Consider the following 20,663-nt stretch of genomic DNA (forward strand, 5'->3'; position numbering starts at 1 on the left):
AACGCAGGGAGCATGCAAAGAACTGTACTGACAAGGTGAGGTCAAATGGTTTATTTAAAGTAAAGGTAAATTGTTTTAGTTTCTTTTGCTTTTCTCTGAAGGCAGGTTGGATCCTGCACATTCAGGAATCCTGATAAAGCTGAGTTCCTGGTTGCAGAAAGATTTTTATTTAGCTGTTTGCACCTTACATGTTGATCTTCCCGTTCCACTGAAAATACTGCTTGAGGCTGCCCCATCCGGCATTTAATGGCTTCCTTGGAAGACTCAGTCCTTTCTCCCTTGCTGCCCATGCTCTTGGATTTGCCTCCCAATTGCTCTATACGTCTTCTCTTACTCATTTCCAAACCCTCCTCAAGACGCACCTATTTTTCACATTCTCATCCCATGTCCCACCAGAACTGAACCCAAAACTAAAACTAAACACAGCTTGAGAATACAGCTTGAGGGAACGACTCCCCCAACCACAACCCTACCTCTACACTACCATCAACATTGGGTGTTTTTCTCCAAGTGCCTACCCTTAGGGACATTTGGAAGGGTGGCAAGAAGGAGTAGGGCCTTCTTGGTGGCAGCCCCTTGACTGTGGCATGATCACTCCACTGAGACCCACCTCACACTAATACCTGGTGCCAGGTTAAGATGGCCCTCTGTACTGAAACATTTAAGGATGACCAAAGCTGTCTTGATATGGGTACCCATGCCTGGTACCCATAACAGGTCTGTTCTGTACTGAATACTATTCTGGCTATTAACTTAAAAAAAAAAAAAACCCTGTTTTTAAAGTTTGTAAAGTTTGAAAAAGAAATCTTTTTTATCATAATAAGTTCCTGTTGGAACTGTTGTACTGCCCAAAGAGCTTTGGCTATTGGACAATATAGAAGTTGAATGACTTCATTAAAGAAACTACCATGTATTACTTCCCAGTTAATTCCGCGTTCCCTTCCTTCCCCTTATTCTGCAGCTCCTCCTGTGTCAAGTTATAAATGGGTACCACAACTCTTGAGGGAGCAGCTCTCCCAGCTGCAATTTCCCAGCTGCAATCCACACACCAAGATCAAAATCTGGGGCTTTCCTCTGAAGGAGGGTCAAAGGGAAGCAACAAGAGGAAGGGCTTTGTTTGTGGTGGCCCCTCATTTATGGGACAGAGGCATCTTGCAGACTGTGAGCATATAAAATGCACGAGGGACACTATGGTGCTGCCACCATGTAAAGCACAGATTCACTGCAAGAAGAGGCAACTAGACAACCCAGGCACGAATTTAAAGAGGTAAATATGGTGTCAAGAAAATGTAAATGAATTCTGCTTTGTGACTAACTCTTGTGCTTATCTGTTTCACTCAAAGCAGCAGGCAGGTCAGGGTTTCAGCTGGATTTTGTGTATTCAGAAAGGCTGTGATGGTTGATTCAGATTTTAGTCTGCACTTTAAAGGAGCTGCCCCAACCAAAAAAAAAAAAAAAAAGTTTAGGGTTCAGCACCATGAGCACCGTGGATAGCTCCTCAGAGGTTTGGGGTGGAATCTGGAGTGGATACTAAGCCCCACTGCAATTGAAGCTACCAGCTTCTGCTGCAGAAGTAGCAAACAGCCATTTCTCCTTCTTCCCATATGTATTTCCATAACCACATTAGCCAGTGGCTAATTCCTTCTTTTCCATTACGAAACTCGGTCTCCGTGAAACACAGGCTTCCTGGCCAACATCACGTGGCCAGGACTTTTTTGGACTTTTCCATTCTTTTCCATTTTTTGGACTTTTCCATTCCTCCACACAACCCCTGCTTTTGGAGCACTGCTACCTCTAACGAGGACTTGCCATGCTCTGTGTAATGAAGGCTGGAAACATCCTTCTCATTGTCATGCAAATGCCAGCAAAGTGAGTGGAAGTAACATCAGGGCAGGGCCGATGAGGACGGCACATGGGTTCATCTGAACAGCTGGGAGAGATTCACACGGGGACCTTCTATATGGAATGCAGGTGTTCTGCTACAGAGCACCAGCCTGTCCCTTGGAAATGTGTAGGGAAGCCAAGGTGCCTCCAACTCCTCCATCAATTTTTCTTGTGCTGGGAGATGTTGTTGGGATCGAATTTCCAAAATGCTTGATTATAGCACTTTCTGTCAGGATTATAGCAAGTTGCGTAGGAGCAACAACCCCCATTGTGTTTCCTGCACTCTATTTTGTTTGGCTGTATTGAAGGAACAATATTAAAAAATGTATAAGGAAAGATTCCCCTGGCCCCAAAATAAGTGGTTTTGAGTGAATGAAAAAGCCCATCTGCTGAGCCGCAAGCAGGTGCCACTTTTTAAAATTGTTCCTGAGATTAGAAATCCATTAAGTGGAGCAGAATGAAAACAACATGTATGGACCTGGTAGTGTGAAAGGGAGTGTTGCGTTATTGTGGCAAAAAAAAGCATCAACCATCCATTAAAGCATATTTCAGATATCCTGTTTCAATGAGGAAACAGTCTGTATGGATTTCGCCTCTTCAAACAGAGAAGAGAATGGGCCTCACTGCAATTTCTTGCAACAGTTCTGTTTGCATTTGGTGCTGGGACAGAGGCTCTTTCTTTGAGGTGTGAAAATGCCAGTATTCATTTCTCCCTTTCCTCTTCCCTGCCTCTCTTCTGCACCACCTTCTCACGTTCCCTTGGTCTAATTCTTGGCTCTGAACTGTGCAGGTTTAGGAATCTGAATCTGCTCTTGTGCTTTAAGAAGTCCACTGAGCACGTGTTTTCCATGTCATTTGCCAGCAGATCAAAGCTTGTTCACATCAGCCCATTGTTCCAGCAGCGCACGTTCCATGCATCTTTTTCTCCTTCCTGTGGGATTGTCTTTGGAGTAAACCCCCCTTGTCAGTTGCTTTGGAGGAACAAAAAATCAAATAAAAATAACATAAACTAGAAACTCTCTTTTCTGGGTGTCATTTTGAGTCTGAGCATGGCCATGAAGAGTCAAATAACATTTACCATTGTTTGCTCCCAACAGGAGTTGCTTGTGCTTCCACATCACTGGGCAAGTTAGCACATTTCTAACAAGTTCGAGCACATGGGCTAAGCACCAGAATGATTTTTGCAGAGCCAGTTTGAAAGACGATATTGTTAAAACAGGCAATCCTTGCGAATGAAAGGTAAGCTATTCATTGCCATGGAGTATTCCAAGCATGACGCCCCACAGTGTTGGAATATGGTCCGCCTATCCAGTTCCCATAATTTCCTGTTGCTCAGATCACTCTATCTTTTTCTGGGTGAGAAGAAAGAGGTTTTTATATTTGTTCCCCATATCCCCATACACTTTTACAGCTCAGGGCAGCTTGTGGTTAGATTTACCACTTATCCGGGGGTTGTGTGGGCAAGAGATGGAACCAAAGCTGACTTCATTTACCAAGTGATTGAAATGTGTGAAACAGGAAAAGAGGCAAAAGACACAGATATAATATGAAAGCGTAACGTTAAAGGCATTCTTTTTCCAGAGAAATGGTGCATTTTTTAAAAAAAGTTTGTTCAGAACTATAGGTAGGTTGTAGTTTGCATACCGAGCTTTGGTTGCCTGTCTATGAAACTGCCCCCATTTAGTTCTATGGCTATTTTTCTCCTTGTAAGACAAAGGCATTATATATTTGGAATATCCCACTGAGAAATGGATGGGACATGGTGCATTTGCTTGATTTGTTTGGCTGAAATGTCTACATCCATTTGTGAACAGGCCTTGGATGAAGTGCCCTCTCTGAGTGTCCCACAGCTTCTCGCTTTTCCATCCCATACCTGCATATCCTCTGCCTTTGGAACTGGTACATGCTGCACCACAGAAAAAGAGGGTTCATTTGTTCCTTCGTTCATTCATTCATTTCTATACCTCCGAACAGCCAAAGCTCTCTGGGCAGTTCACAAAGCACATTAAAAAGACGCATTGTATTAAAACATATTAAAACATCATTACAAGTACAATACATAATTTTAAACTGCATATTATATAGAAGGAGAAGAAGAAACTAAAACACTTCAGACCTGTTTAACGCTAGCAGGCCCTTAAAGCTACTTGAATACCCTGCAGCAGAGTATGCTCCTTATCTGGCACTGAAAAGATAGTAAGCTTGGACCTCAGTGAGGCGCTCATTCCGTAACTGGAATTCCATAACTAAAAAGGCCCTTCTCCTTGTGGCTGTACCAACTGGGACATCGTTGGAGGTGGCCGTCAGAGATAGGCTCCAGAACTTGATTGTGGTTGCCAGGTAGAAAAAGGTTAGGGGAGGTGTTCCAGCACGTATTGTGGACCCAAGCCATGTGGGGCTTTATGGGTTCTCTGCCTTAGTTCTGCCATGACTCACTTGCTTCAAAGGGTTAGACAAATGGGTGGGAAAGGATAGGCTGGGGATGCCCAACTCTAGTGAAGTCAAGTTCAGCATGAAGTAAGCAATTTACCGACACTCAATGAATTGCCATAGCTTCTTCCTGAGAAGTCCTACAAGAGTTGCAGTCAATGGTCCAGCTGAGAGTCAAGCATCTATCTAGCCACTGCTGAGTTAGTTCAGCCTATTTTCTCCCTACCTGCCCTTTGTCCAGGTGAGTAGCCCAAAGGATGGTCTGACAAAGGCAGAGGCCTTTGTTTTGTGTAAACAGCATGTCACTAACCCTAGATTTCAAATTATAGAAACCATAAGACAAACCAAAGGATACCCGAAGGAGCATCTCTTTCCATATGTGCCTGTACACCCCTTAAGATCTGGGGCAGACGCCCTTCTCCAGGTGCCCTCCCTGAAGGAGATTAGGAGAGTGACTACCCAGAGAAGGGCCTTCTTTGTGGTGGCACCCCTATTGCAGAATTTGCTCCCCAGAGAGGTTCACCTGGCACCGTCACTTTATTCTTTTCGGCACCAGGCCAAATCCTTATTTTCCCAGTATTTTAAGACCTGGCCGTTTTAATGGGGTTTTATTATTAGCTAAATTTTAGGAGACTGTGTTTTGCTTTGTTTTTACATTTTGTATTGTTAAACCATCCTGAGACTTTGGTAATGGAACAGTCTACAAAAGTTTTAAATAAATAAACAAAATTCATGAAGAGGAGAGATGGAGCTACAAAGGATGAGGGGCAAAACAACGAGGTTGCATTAAACAGGAATTGTTTTCTTTTCTCCCCCTTGCGATTTCTTTTTTCACAAAAGCTTTCATGCACTAATTTACACATACAGATGCCAAATTTAGAACCACTTCCTATAATTTAAACAGAAATATGATACATATTGCCATATTGGAAAAGACTCTGACCAGGTGAACTTTTCAGTCTCCTGCTGTCCAGGTATTAACTAGTGATGTGGTGAACGGCCCGCATCTGGACAATGTAGAAATGACATTAGTCATCATAATAGCCATCGTAGCTGCTGGTGGGCATCCTGAAGACCCCTGCTCTGCCTTCGGATCCTGGTTCTTGACACGGGGCAGCTGTTCAAACAAAGGACTGACCTCTGTAAAGTAGGACACATGGGCACCCTCACTTGGGACATGGCGTGTTGTCCAAGGCAGAGGCAAAAGCGTGCTTGTGAAGTTTGGCCACTGGCACTTTTGAACAAGCCAGGGAGGCGGAAGGAAAGAGTGAGAACCGGGAGATTTCTAGCCTGCTTCTGATGGAAGCATTCATCTGTGTGCATTCAAGGTGCTGGAGATGTGACAGGTTGCTATGTTGTAAGGAAGTCACATTGTGCCAGCTAGACTGGAATTTTAAGGAGACAAGCATCTTCTCTTCTCTTCTCTTCTCTTCTCTTCTCTTCTCTTCTCTTCTGCAAATATCAGCAATCTCTAGTTCAAATAGGGTTTCAGTTTTTGTACTTTCATGCATCTTATTCTTCATGTTTTTATTGTTCATAGCTCTGGGTCAATCAGTGGCAAAGATACCTGGGCTTAAAATGCAAGTGTTGATGTGTGTACATTTTTTTAACTGGATCCTGGAGTGGATTTGGGATCTTTTTCCAAACCTTTTCCAGTGGGTGGGACAACTCTAGCACAATGGTACCCAGAATGGTCTTTTAAAATGGCCATGTTTACCAAAGGTGAGGATAATGAAACATTTTTAATCTACATACTGATATGAACATATGAACCATGGAAGCTCTGAGTTGAGTTTCTTCCATTCTACCATGAATCTGAATGATCAGCAAATTAATTGCACTTATTTATTAAATCTGTCTAAAGGCTGCCCATTAGCATCACTCTCTGTCCTTAGAATAAAATTGCCAAAAGGTAATATAAATAAAGCAATACAATTAAAATACAAAATAACATGCAAATAACCAACAAGAATAAAACCGAAGATAGTAAATTAAAACCTATGCTGGAACATAGTTGCCAAGCACTCCTACATTTTTAAAGAAAAATACAATTTTAACATTTGAAAAGGTAGAGGGAAACTTAAAACATCTTCGCAATATGATGATCCCCTCCAAGGAGCCATTCATACCATTTGACAAGGGTGCCTGTGATTGTGAAGGGCACTTGTTGAGAAGCATTCTGTGATCCCCAGAAAAAAGGCAGTTAAAATGCCAAAAAAGCCAAAAAATCCACCTCTCAACCTTGGCAGAGAGGAAGGAACAACTCCGTCCCACTGCAGGGGTCCCTGGAGATTCCTCCTAGAGGACCAAAGGGGAAGAAAAAGAGGGAGCAAGCAACCCATGATAAATGCCGCCATCTCTCAGGCTCACTATGGATTGTCTACAGACCCACCAGCCCCTTGACAGTGCTGCCATCTTGAGAACTACACTGGCTGCAGAAATAGGTTACCAGGGTGCTTGTGGGTGCTTGGCATTCAGATCAAGTGAGAATGAGTCTGTGCCCATTCCATGGGTTCCCTACTTTTTCCCTGGCTCAATGCAAAGCACTGGGTTTGACCTTTAAAGCCATAAGCAGTTTGGAATCAGTGACCTGAAGGACCTGAGAATGGTCTCAGGTCCCTGCTGTCTGGTCCACTATTAAGAATGGTGGTGGATACCCAGGGTAGGTAGGACATTTTGATGGCGGTGGTGGGGGGGTGACTCCAAATCTTCTCAGTCCCCTCCACTTGGAAGACCATAAGGCCCACCCACTGGACTAATAAAAAAAAGTTGATCTATTAGCCATTTGACCGGTAGTTTTATGCTGGCTTTCATGTATTAATGACCTTAATGTATGGGTCCTTTTTTAATGCCTTGCAATTTGATAAATGAATTGTATTATTTTAGTTAGATAGTTCTGGTGAGAGCTCTTGGGAAGTTTCTTTTCTCTCAAAGGTGGGATGTGACGGATTAAATAAATAAATAATTGCCATGCTGTGTAATAAGCCAGATTTGACTATCTGGTGTCATCACTAAGAGCAAATACAGCCTGCACATCACCTCCACCATTAACGGTGTTCAAAAAAGAATGATTTGCTTCCCTTTGTTCCTACTGGAAATATAAAGGTAAAGGTAAAGGTTTCCCCTTGACATTACATCCAGTCATGCCTGACTCTAGGGGGCGGTGCTCATCTCTGTTTCCTAGCCGAAGGAGCCAGAGTTTGTCCGCAGACAGTCTCCGTGGTCATGTGGCCGGCGTGACTAAACACCGAGGTGCACGGAACGCTGTTACCTGCCCACCGAAGTGGCACCTTTTTATCTACTTGCATTTGCATGCTTTCGAACTGCAAGGTTGAAGAGTTGGACTAAAAGACAGCATTGCAGTGAATGCAGAAGATTTCTACCTCACACAGTGGGTGGTAGTAATGGGCGAGGGATCCATTCGGGGGTTAAAATCCAGAGGACTGGACCAGCTCAACCCCCTGAATTCCAGTCATTCTGCCCAGCACTGACTTCCTCCAAGGTGAGATGAACTGCCACATGCTCGTCTCCTTTCAAAGTGAGCCATGATTTGCATGCTTAAAACGGCAGAGAAATTTGTGCCACAATTTGTGTAAATACAGCTGCAATTGCACAAACAGCAGTCGTAGTTTGCACAAATGCACACATTTCCCTGCTTTTGAAAACAACAGATATGAAAATCATAGCCCACTTTATAAATGGGATCCTCGCCCCCACCCCACCTCCCAAAAAAAGCCCATGAATGGAGTTGCTAAAGTCCAACATGCAAACAGGGTCAAGTTCTGTGGTTTCACCCATCCCTGCTGGGTGGTTTGGCCTCCGATGGCAGGTACCCAAAGTATGCAGGACACATTGCAACTTGCCTCCTGTGGCATATCTCCACACCAAACAGGCCTCTGTCCACACACACACACACACACACACACACACACACACATCATAATGATTGGCATGTCACTCATTCCCTATAATCCCAGCTAATGCTCCTCGGCACCCCTTATTTTATCAGCCTGGAGAGTCGTGCAATAATTTGTATATTCCTATATATTAGACTTAATCCTGATATGATTTCCTCAGAGACAAGTTTAATTCAATCGCCGATGTATTCCATTCGGGAGCTGTCAACTTGGGTTTAGAGCAAGAGTGATGTGATTTGACAAGTGGCGTATCCAGCGCAATAGGACGCATGTCATCTCGCGGCAGCCCAGCATCTGGTGTGATACTGATCTTTTCTTTATGAAAAAGGATGAAATTATCAGCAACAGGCAACATCTCAGCTTCCTTTCCCAGTGAATCAATCCTACATGGCACCATATTTCCACCCGGGAGGCAGATGTTTCCCAATTAATAACATCTTTGTTGTCAAATCAGGATCGGGAAGGATTTCCCAGCTTCAAGATGGCCTTGTGCTGCACCTCCCAATGTGGAGCCAAGTCCAACGCAAGAGCCTTGGAGATGGGAGAGTTCTGAAAGAAGGGGTGCTAAAGGAGAAAGATGAGATGGCAATACAGGCTGAATGGAGCTGGCGAGTTAAACTAGACACGAAGGAAATGGGAGACGGATTTTCTGAAGGGCAAAAGAAGCCGCATGAACAGCAGGGATTTCTCAGGCTGGCCAAGACAATGCAAATGGAGTGCATTTTCTACTATTTGTAGAGAAATGGCTGTATTTTTTCTAATACCTGGAGCTTGGTGGCTGCATTGTGGGAAGCTAATCACGGCTGGTTGTCCTGTGCTTTCCAGCCTTGCTGGTTAGCTCAGTCTTTCTTCCACAGACCTCATGCAATGTAAGACCCCACACCCTCTTTCTCTGATGACATCCACAGCCATGATGCACATTACATGTTCTGAGCCCCTGCGGTGGCTCATGTGTGAAATGATTCTTGGTTCTGGTGTGAACCACACTATGTTGGGTCTTGCTGTCTATTAGCAATGCAGTCTGTGAACACACAAAGAGCCTTATACCGAATTAGAGCATTGATCCGTGCATCCCAAAATAGCAGGGATATTCCATGGTCTTCGCTACCTGAAGACTGGAGATGGGGAACGTGCGGCCCTCCTAGCTGGAATTCCCATCAATCCCACTATTGGCTAAGTTGGCTAGGTTTAATGGAATTGCACTTTGACAAATTCGGGGGGGGGGGGGGGCACATGTTCCCTATCCCTGCTGCTGAACTTTACCTGGAGCTGATGCCTTGGACTAGGGAGGTGTTAGGAATCTCTTTTTGGGGGTGGGGATCCAGCGGATTCTCTGGGCTCAGTTCCCCAGACTCCAGCCCACTTTCTTGCAGCCATTAGTTCAACCGCCTGGCCAATGTGCTGAACGTTCACGGAGCAGTTGCAGCCTTTGTGCTGCACATGATGCAGAGGAAGGTTGTCAGTGGCACAAGCAGGGTTCCAGAAGCATCCACAGCCTGTTTGGCCTCTCGGCTAGCTTTCCAAGTCAGGGCTAAGCACAAGAGGAAGCCCACAAAATCCAGAGATCGGTTCCTCGGAGCTTCCTTGCAACACTACCTTGGACTTTATGCAAGCAAGGCATACCAATGAGTCACAGGCCCTCCCTTACAGAAGACTAAAATCAGTCTGGGGTTATGAATTACAGATGCTGGTTCCACCAGTGCCTTCTTTTACCTACTATGCTACAAAAATATGGGTGCAATAGATGTTCCTACTCCTCATTCCATTTGGGAGATATTCCATTGGCTCAACAGGCTAATCCTTCCCAAAAGAGTTTGTTAGAAAGTCATGACGTCTGAAGGACTCTCCCTTGGAGGCATCTAAAGGCAGCCTTACCTCCAGGGAATACAAGCCAACGCACAGTCTTGAGCATGCTTGTGCTGGTAACTGTTCAGTTACACAAACAGAAAATCAAAAGCAGAGATCGGTGGCATCTTAATGACTAAAAGAACACTCCTGGGGTCCCTGGGGAACCACAGAATAGGTCATAGGTTGGGGACAGCGCCAAGTGCCTCTCCAAGTTTGGAAAAGGGAGCGTTGCAGGGGGATGCAGCATCTGCCAGTGCCCTTCCTTCCCCCTCCAAAGCTCCCTTATTGGTTGGTCTGAAAAGCCCATCTAGCCACATCTGCAGGGTGGAAGGATAGAGAGCTGAGAGGCACCTCCACCACCTCTCCTGGCCTGCACTGGATCATCAGCCACCTCCAAGTTCTGGGACTCCCAGGCACTAGGACTGTGCCTTAACACATTTACAAGTACATAAGCCAACTTCATCCAGTGCAATCTGAATGTATTTCAAAATTACAGTATTACGTTTACTGCAATTTGAATGATGAGATGTTAATTCGTTTATTTTTGACAGCCATGTTGGATGCAGCCTGCTTGTCAAATTTGCAAACGATGCAACATGGGAAGGAATATCTAAGCAGAGGATGAATGGCCCTCTCTTGGGGATGCTGTAGTTGCATCCTGTATTGAGATGATTCCAAGGAACCTTCAAACTATATTATTTGATGGGATTAGGCAGCAACATAGATAATCCCAGGCTAACAAGATTTTGTCCAGTCACACAAAAATAGCCCTCTGAAATATTCAGAAAATGGAATCTTTCACTTCAGTGATGCCTGCTGGTTTCGGACTTTTGGATCAGCCATCTGGTTTCTACTGGAGATCTAAGAGAAATCAGTTTCAGTTCATTTTTTACCAGAATTTACCCAATTTGCATCTCCTGGAGCCAAACACAGACACAAATCTAAGTTTCATTCAAAGTATGTAATTTTCTGAGCTTGCAATGTAATGTGTATTGCAAAAAAATAAAATAAACACATTCAGAAAATGTGTATATTTGAAAAAAATGAGCATAAAATCTGTACTTCTGAAAAATGCATGCTAACACACTTTAAGCAATGGAGATAACTCATACAATAAAAATTGCACAATTGATGCATACTTTTGGGAGAATGTGCAGAAATGTACATATGAATTTTTGTGTGAAAAGGAAAAAAGATAGTTCACAATTTGATACAGACATAAGCTAGAAAAAATTTCACAGTGGAATTCATAGTTTCTCAACAAACATGTTCTGATGATTCATTGGTCTGTAGTTTTTACCATGGCCTCTTCCTCTCATGCATGTATTGCCTTTAAAAATACACATTGCTTAAAATGTTAGTTATGTTATTCCAAAAGAGCAAATTGGTAATTTTTCATATCATTGATTCTGAGGTTACATTACTTTTTCCAATCAAATTCTCATACATGCCACACCAGACTAAATTATAGGGAATTAAGGAGTGTACATAGTGTTAATTAGATATGGGACATACAAAGCTAATTTTTTGTGACTCTGGGGGAACATTTACATTATGCTTATAAATCAGATTCAAGCAACTGTAGAAAATAAAACCTTTTCAAAACCTACTTAAAAGCTTTAAAAAAATCATATTCCAAGCCACAGCAGTTGGTTGACAAAGAACAGATTCTTTAATTTAATGCCCAATAAAACAAAATAATCCTTGAACAGCATTAGAGTTGCTTAATTACAGTGCCCAATAAAATCAGTTAATTATAAGGAGATCATCAAAGTAATAACTGATTGACCAGGAGCGGAGCACGACTTTGCATGCGACTTGAAACCCCCGCGTTGCAGCTGTGCAAAATTCCCAATCTTATTTGTGACAAAAAGGCTTTGCCCATAAACTATGTCATGATTTTAACAGCTTTTTAACCTCTCTCCCAAGTCTCCCACTGAAACCCTCAAACCCGTATGTCGCCCTTTCTTATCCATTCTCTTTTTTACTCCATCAGCCAATTACAAATATATATATTTAAAAAACCGACACAGCAAACCAAGTAACCCTTTTTGCTACATGCTGAGAATTACAATGGTCAGATATTAAAAAAACTGGCCATATGACATGTGCATGAATGGATACAACTTGGAGGTCTGGATAATGCGGGTTCTTCTGTTTTAGGCAAGGGTGGAACCTCTAGATCATTGGTGGGCTGCAGTCATCCTGTGCCGTCTGCCTCATGCTCAGTTTCTGCCGTCTTCAGTGGAAGGAACAGGGGAGACAAAAGGCCCCATGCCTGGAGCAGCTGGACAGAGGAAGATCCATGCCAGATCAAACCGGGGTCCATCAGATCCAGCGTTCTGCTCAGACAGTGGCCAACCAAATACTTACGGGAAATGCACAAGCAAGCCATGGCCATCCGCTCGTCTTCCAAAGATGGAGGTATGCCATTTATCCTCGGATGCCCAGGCTGGTGGCCATCTCTAGCGAATCCCACAGCTTCACAACATGTTACAAGAAGAAGCCCTTCCTTTTATCACTCTCAGATTTCCCCCCAATCGGCTCCCTGGGATGACCCACTGGGGGCCCAGTATCACAAATGAAGAAGGGAAACTTATCTTATCCCTACCCACTTTCTGCTCTCCATGCACCCTTTAATGCACTTTTCTCATGTCTCCCTCACTCACCCTTCTGCAAGCCAAGACATTCCAGATGTCAAAACCTTTCTTCAGGGTTGTTGTCACTGTTGTTAATTAATTTAGTCACTGCTTTTGTGCAAAAGTATACAAGGCAGTTAACTTAAAGTCAGTGCAGATTGAAAAGGGGAAGGGAGGGGACAGACGAGATGAGATGACATGAGACAACGGGACGGGATGGGGTGGGGTGGGGCAGGGCAGGGCAGGGCAGGACAAGATGGGAGAGAAATATAACATAGAGGGGAAAAACACAACCCACTGATAGTTACAAACCACCCAGGGAGCTTCAGCTATGGGGTGGTATAGAAATGAAATAAAAATGAATGAATAAATGAAAAAAACAAGCAGCAGTTTTAAAAACAGCAGCTCACACAGCAGAAGTTTGGGAACTCCTGGGTCTGCAAGCTTCTTCCCTTCTCCAGTTCAGAGAACAGCCTCAACCAGGCTTCCCCTTAACCAAGGTTTGAGGCTGCTTCCATAGCTAAGAGGGAAACTCGTTAGCACTGAGAACATTAGAAGAGCTACGCCGGATCAGGCCAATGCACATCGCGTCCAGCCTTGTAGTCACACAATGGTTAGTTAATGTTAGAGCTGAGGCAAATCCCTGTTACATCTGTTGCTGTTCGACACAGACCATGTTGGCTAGATGGGCAGAGTGCCCTATCTGGTCTCAGGGAGCTTCCCATGTGCCTACGTGTGGTGGTGGAGGGGAAGGAGAAGGATGGTCAATAGATGGGGCCGACCAGTGTGGCGTAGTGGTTAAGAGCTGGGACTGGGACTCAGGCGATCTGGGTTCGAGTCCCCGCTCAGCCATGGAGCCAACTGGGTGACTTTGGGCCAGTCACAGGCTCTCAGCCCAGCCTACCTCACAGGGTTGTTGTTGTGGGGATAAGTGTGGAGAATGCCAGTGTGGTGTAGTGGTTAAGAGCATGGGACTGGGACTCAGGAGATCTGGGTTCTAGTCCCTGCTCAGCCATGGAGCCAGCTGGGTGACTTTGGGCCAGTCACAGACTCTCAGCGCAACCTACCTCACAAGGTTGTTGTTGTGGGGATAAGATGGAGGAGGACAATGATGTAAGCTGCCTTGAGCCCTTTGTAGGAAAAAGGCAGGATATAAATTGAAAAATAAATAAAAATAAATAAATAAATAAATGTGGCAGTGGTGGCTGAAAGCGGCAGCCCCGGCTCTGGCCTCGAGGGTTCGCACACAGCCGTGGCCGCGGGCCTGGCATGGCCTTCCCCAGCCTGGTGCCTTCCAGATGTGTTGCACTATGTCTCCCATCATCCCCTGCCCTCACGGGAAAGAGAAAATTATCAGCAAAATGCAATATTCCAGGAGACCCCAAGAGCTCTTGTTTAGCAGGCCTACCCACCAACCCGTCGCCATGCATCCCAACTATCTAATCAAGCCGCCACCTGAAAATAGACCAGCTTTCAGCTGCTCTTGGAAAGAGATGCGTCTAAGGAGACATGATGGGTGCAAAGGGCAGGAGAACATCTTCCTAATTCCTGTCTTCAAGATAACCAGAAAGGATACGTCAGAAATGTGACTGCATGCAGGCCCATTACATATGAATTTCCCCCCAAGTGTCATTCAGTGGCTACAGACAATGGTTAAGCCATTCTTTTCCTTTCATATTTCTTCTTTTTTTAAAAAAAGAGACAGCATCTTGAAGACGAGAGGAAATCGATCTGTCACTCATGCCTCTCTTATGGTGGCTTTAAAAGAGCGCAGGGAGATGCTGGGAAGGCAAGCTCTTTCCCTAAAATATGACTCCTTAGAAGGGATTTGTGTGGCACTATAAATCATGCAGCAAGTTTTGGGGCAGTACTAAGGCAATATGCATAACTGATCATGCACGGTCCTTTTTTCTTTTTTCCCTTGACTGAAGCTTCAGCCCCCATCCTAGAGATAGTCTATTCCTAATTAGCACCCTTTCATTAAAATCTCGCGTCCCCCATGGCCAGAATTAAATGGCGGCTGCATTACAACAAGCTTCTTAATCATGTTTTTAAGGTCATAAATCTTATCAATTAATATTTTGGAATGCTTCGTCCTATTTCTAATATTGCACTAGTTGTTAGGCAGAGACTTGCGGATAAAGTTATATATATATGGAGCAGATTCAGAATAATTGCTTTTCAGAATTGCTGATGGGGATTCAGCAGCTCAAAATGCTTGAGCCTGTAAATGTACTTAAGAGATTAAATGAGGAAAATGGTGCTACTCTGATAACTGCCCATTTTGGGTATGTCTTCAGAGTTGTCCTGACTCAAATGTGGGCAGAAGAGACTAGATATTCCTTAACACCCCTTAAGCAAAAGATTACAGGGCATTTATGCTTTAAAAGAGGTTCATGTTATGACTAGGAATAGCCTTTACTCCGTTACAACCCTACTACGGGGGTGCTGGGTGTAGGCCGAACTGGCACAAACCAAGAGCTCCCGCAAGTGTTCACAGGCAGGGTCGCCTGGACTTGCTCCCGATCTTCGCCTAGGAAATGCCCACATGCAGCTGCTTCTTGTTCTGGCACAGATAACGGGGATGATGAGAACAAAGAACAGTGGCTGCTACCCCAACTTGCCAAGCAAGCAAGCGAGGACAAGCAGGAGGAGGAACGGCAGGAGCTGGTGGCAATGCGGGTGAGAATGTAGGCCCCTTGAGCCCAGGGGAGCCCTGGAGGCTGCCTTGTTCAAGGGCCATCCAAGCCATGAAGCCAACCGTGAGCCCAAAGAAGTGTCTTCTTGGAGTGGAATGTTGTTGAGGAAACACTTTGGCTGCAGCAGTCAAGGAGCTTCCTTTGCCAAGCTCTTTTTGGACTTCAAATCCCAGAAGGCCCCACCAGCATGGCCAATGGATATGGAAGTACAAACCACCTGGAAATTTGGCTTCTGCCCAACCTCTCACCTAGAGCAGGGGTGGGGAACCATTTTCAGCCTGAGGGCTGAACTGCTTTGAGGTCAGGCCACCAGGGCCACTTGTCAGCCTGGAACTGGGTCCTCACTCAGTGGGTAGGCCATTTCACCCAATCCAACTGGAACCTCTGATGGTGTGCACCTCGGCACACACATTTCCACACATCCCCATTCACACACGCTTCATGCAGTTGATTTGTTCAGCTGGGCCATGCCAGTCAACTGAAGAGGTCCATTCCCGCCCCCCCCCCGCCCCCCCCAGCACTGAGAAGGTCTCTCTTTTCTGGCTCTGAGCATGGGAAAGACCTTTCCTTCTTCTCAGTGCTGGACAGAAAAAAGCAACAGGAGAAGCCAGACAGGGCACCCCCATCAGCTCATTCAGCTGCAGGCCAGAAGGTCCCTGTGCCTGATCTGGAATAACAGAGGCTAATCCTAAAGAACACCAATTTTGATTTCAAGTAAACACACTGGAGAGTTATTCCTACTAGTGGACACTGTGAGAGGCCTCCCTAACTTTTCCCCAGTCATGGCCCCTAAAAAAACTAGTGTCCTCTGATGTGGAAGAAAATCTGTGGAAAAAGAGAGAGAAAAATCTCCCTATCTACCTCCTCCACACTACGCATAATTTGCCTTCTTTCTAAGCTAAGCTAAATGATCCAGGCTGTTTCAATCTTTCCTCACAGAGGAGCGATGGAGCCATTAGGGCTACTGGCCCTGGGTAGCCTTCCCCTCCATGAATGGTCCAATCCTGTTGTAAAGCTGTCCTAATCAGTGGCCATCTCTACTTTTCATGGAAGTGAATTCCAGAATGTAGCTATGAATGGTCTGAAGAAGGATTTCCTTTTATATGTCTGGAATCTCCCATCAGTCAGTTGCATAGGCTGACTCTTGGGTTTGAGTACTATGCAAGAGAGAGGAAAATATCTCTCTGCATTCGCCACACCGTACCTACTTCATTCATTCATATGGGTGATGCAGCTGGCTCAACTTTGCCATCAGTTTCCAAATCTCCAGGCAGGGCTCGGGGAAACCCATCTGAAAAGCTGGAGTGCCACTGAGTGGACATCCATGCAAATGAGGGAGGTCTTAACAAGTGTGCGACAGACCCAAACCTGGCAGAAGTACAAAATCTGTCTGGGGGACCACCAAACAGGAGAACTCAAACACACTCTCCTGAGGACTTCCCATGGTGGACATGTTGTGAGTGGAGCCGGGGGTCAGACTAGATGGCCCGGGAGACCCCTTCTGACTCACTCTGTTTCTATGTTACTCAGGGAACATCTGGGCATTTCATTCCTATTTGCAAACCATGCAAATACGCCCCGTTTGCAGCCCCGAATGCAAATAGGAACTCCGTACTTGGGAAATGTTCCCACGGGCAAATTGCTGCATTCAACGTTTCTTTCAAAGGCACCAGCAAGAGGGTGTGTGTACCTCCGAAAGTGAGCATCACGCAAATGTGCCTCCTCCACCACCAATCCACCTTTTGTGCTTTAGCATGGAGGAAATTGCACATTTTTGATAGTAAAAGGAAAGCTGCTCCTGTTCAGAAACATGCACAAATTGAACAGAGCTTCAAGGAGGAAATAGGAGGCCCTGTGATTCACGAACAAAATCAGAAATGCGTTCACCAGGAACCACCTGCCCATGCCAAGTAATATGTCAGAAACTATCCACCACCACTCGGGAGAGAAAAACGAAATATGCAGGCACTTTCATCAATAACTACTACTTACGTCTCTGGAAATTGGCCATGCTGTCTATCTAGGTATCCCAACCAATCCATTCTTATTACCTGTTTACTGGCCATAACTTGTCAGAAATGGTGGAAAGGAAGGAAAGGCAAGATTCTTGATGTGTTGGAGTGTTGGGGTGAAAACAACAGAATGAAACCGAATAGGGACAAATGCCAAGTTCTGCACCCAGGAAAAAGAAACCAAATGCATCATTACAAGATGGAGAATACTTAGTTCAGCAGTGCTGCACCTGAGAAGGATCTTGGAATGGTTGTAGATTGCGAGCTGAATATGAGTCAACAATGAGATGTAGCTGCAAAAATGGCAAATGCTATCTTGGCCTGCATGAATGGAAGTATCACTTCCAAATCACATGAAGTACTAGTTCCCCTCTTAATCAGCACTGGTTAGGCCTCATCTGGAGTGCTGTGTCCAGTTCTGGACACCACAGTTTAAGAAAGATGCAGACAAGCTGGAAGGGGTTCAAAGGGGGATAGCAGGATGATCTGGGGACTGGAATCAAAGACCCATAAGGAGAGGTGGAGAGAACTGAGCATGTTTAGCCTGGAGAAGAGAAGCCTGAAGGAGATATGCGAGCACTCTTCAAGTACTTGAAAGGTGTCACAAAGTGGAAGGACAGGGTTTCTTCTTGATCTTCCCAAAGTGAAAAACATGGGATAACGGGGTCAAGTAACAGGAAGCCGGGTTCTTCTTCTCACTGCTGGCTGTGCTGGGCAGGGAGGAAGGTTGGCCACCTGGTGCAGCTGCTCACAGCAGCCCTCTTCCACCCCCTGCCGCCACTCCATGGGGGACTTGACTGGATGGGGGAGTCTACTGGTCGCACAGTTGTGGGTCTGTGGGCTTTTGCAGGCTACCTCTTAGCTCGGCTCACTTTGCAGGATGGGGCTGAGCACAAGAGGAGGGCAATGGATGTAGGAGGGACAGATTCCAAAAGGGTTTGTCCTGACCCTACATTCTGTGTCCCCATCCCATTGTTATGTGCCACCAAGGTGCCGGCAATTTATGGCCACCCTATGGAAGAGCACTCTCCAAAATGCCCCGTCCTTGATAGCCCTGCTGAGTCTTGCAACCTCAACTCTTTGGCTTCCTTGAAGGAATGGATCCATCCCTTACTTGGTATCCCGCTTCTTCTTCTGCCTTTCCTTTGCACTATTATCCTCTCCAGTGAGTTTTGCCTTCTCATGATATGCCTGAAATACGGCAGTCTCAGTTTTGTCATTTTTACTTCCAGCACCATGTTTCAAGCACATCGATTTTCTTCCTCCCTGCTTTCTTCCCTGCCCAGCTTTGAATGCCCATACAGAGTGACTGAGAATACAATCCTGTGGATCTTGGACCTGGTCTCCAGGGAAACGTCTTAACCCTTGATGATCTTTTCTAGCCTCTTTCTGGCTGTCCTTCCAAGTCTCAGTACTCTTCATATTTCTTGGCTACCATCTCCCTCTGAAGTAAAGATCGAGCTAAAGTATGCAAAATCTTCCACAATTTCAATTTCATTTTTTCCCTCTGCTGTGCAATTCTTTTGCAGTAATCAGTTTTTTTAAAACAACAGCAACATGACAATTTGTGTTTAAAAACTGTCCGAAATATGTAATTTTGTTCATATTGGACTGGTTCACAGTCAACACTGAGCTTTGGAGTAGTTTGTTTTGACCTTGTATCTGGCTTGTCACTATATTTAAAATGATAAGGATATATAAGGATTTCACTCTGCCCTGTTTGCACACCATTATTATTGTTGTTATTGTTTCTAATGCAAATGCACACTCATTTTATAGGCAAAGCTTGCACTTTCCTGAGCTTGCAATACTCATTCCCTAAATTATACTTTAGAAAAATGTGTATGTTCATGATTTGGTCAATGTGGGGAAAGTAGACTTTTGGGGACATAGCAACGTAGGCACATAGGAAGCTGCTGAAGGTGGAGTCAGGCCATGGGTCCATCTAGCCCAGAGTTGCTGTCACGGGCCGGCAGCAACAGCTCCCCAAATATATCCCTGTAAATACATCATAGTTTGATAACCATCTATAAATCACATATAGAAGCCATGCCTTGTTGTTGGCTTACCTAGTTTGTCATGAAGTCAAAACTCAGATATCCTGGCTTAATTCTGGCTTGTTTGCACAGCTGCTCACTCTAAAACAGAAACAAGCAACCAAAGAACAGGCTTGAAATAAACCTTTTCTGACACCTTGGGACTAGCATATAAATGAAGTAAGATAAAGCTGGTAGAAGGGAAAGCAAGCTTTCAATGTTTGCGGCATTTGCCACAGGGGTCCTTTCTTCTTTCTAAAAATGACTTTAGCATTTAAAAACAATCAAGATACAAGTTCTTCACACTCTGAATGCTGCCTCCATTAATGGCAGTGAAATGAAAGACTGAAAGACGCAGTCATGTCCTTCCCCTCTCCCCTCCAGACTAGCATGCAATAGTTCCTAGGATAGCTTCCCACATGCACATCAATGAAGACTCAGGTGCGAATACAGCACCCCCATTCCAAGGCAATAGTTTTCAATTAGCACAGATCACCCATTCAAGTCACTTGCAACATCTACCTGTGAGCCCTTAAATGTAATCAAGTCTTAATGTGATGGACAGATTCCCATTCTCAAGTCTGGCACTGAGTCCAGGTTTATTGAGCCAAATGCTTTCCAGATATTCAGCAAAGTAGTCTGTGTCTTGAGCAACATCTGGCATCTGGATCCCTCCAGTAACAGAGACAGAAAGATCCTGTTGCTCTCAGGTCCTATCCATGGGCTTTGCAGAAGCCTCTGGTTGGTCATTATGGGAACAGAGTGGACAAGAGGGATCCTTGGCTTGATATGACACATCTCTTCCGTGCTTTCATTGTTGCATCCCGATGTGAACAATTCCTGCTATACCTTCTTACTTTCCTTACTGAATAGAGGCAGCAGGCACCACAGTAAGTCCCAAAAGACTCTTTCATAATTTTTGGTGCCAGCACCAAAAGAAATTGGGAATTGCAGAAAATGTTGTTCCAGTGCTTAGTGGTGCCTCTAAGCTCTGTTCCAAGCAAACACAATAAAATACAGGGATAAGGAAATTGGGTGGAGACTGATGCCCCTGGATGCTACTGTTCATGCTTAGTAACAGCAGTATCTTGGGATGCAGGGAACCATAGGAACAACATTTCCCATGGCTACCACCTTCTTCAGAAGCCACTGCTCTTCCTAGTGACACTGCCAAGGCTGTAATGGAGGCTTATAATGA

Source organism: Varanus komodoensis, unplaced genomic scaffold (assembly GCF_004798865.1).
Source record: "Varanus komodoensis strain SLA01 unplaced genomic scaffold, ASM479886v1 scaffold3, whole genome shotgun sequence".
Classification (NCBI taxonomy): Eukaryota; Metazoa; Chordata; class Lepidosauria; order Squamata; family Varanidae; genus Varanus; species Varanus komodoensis.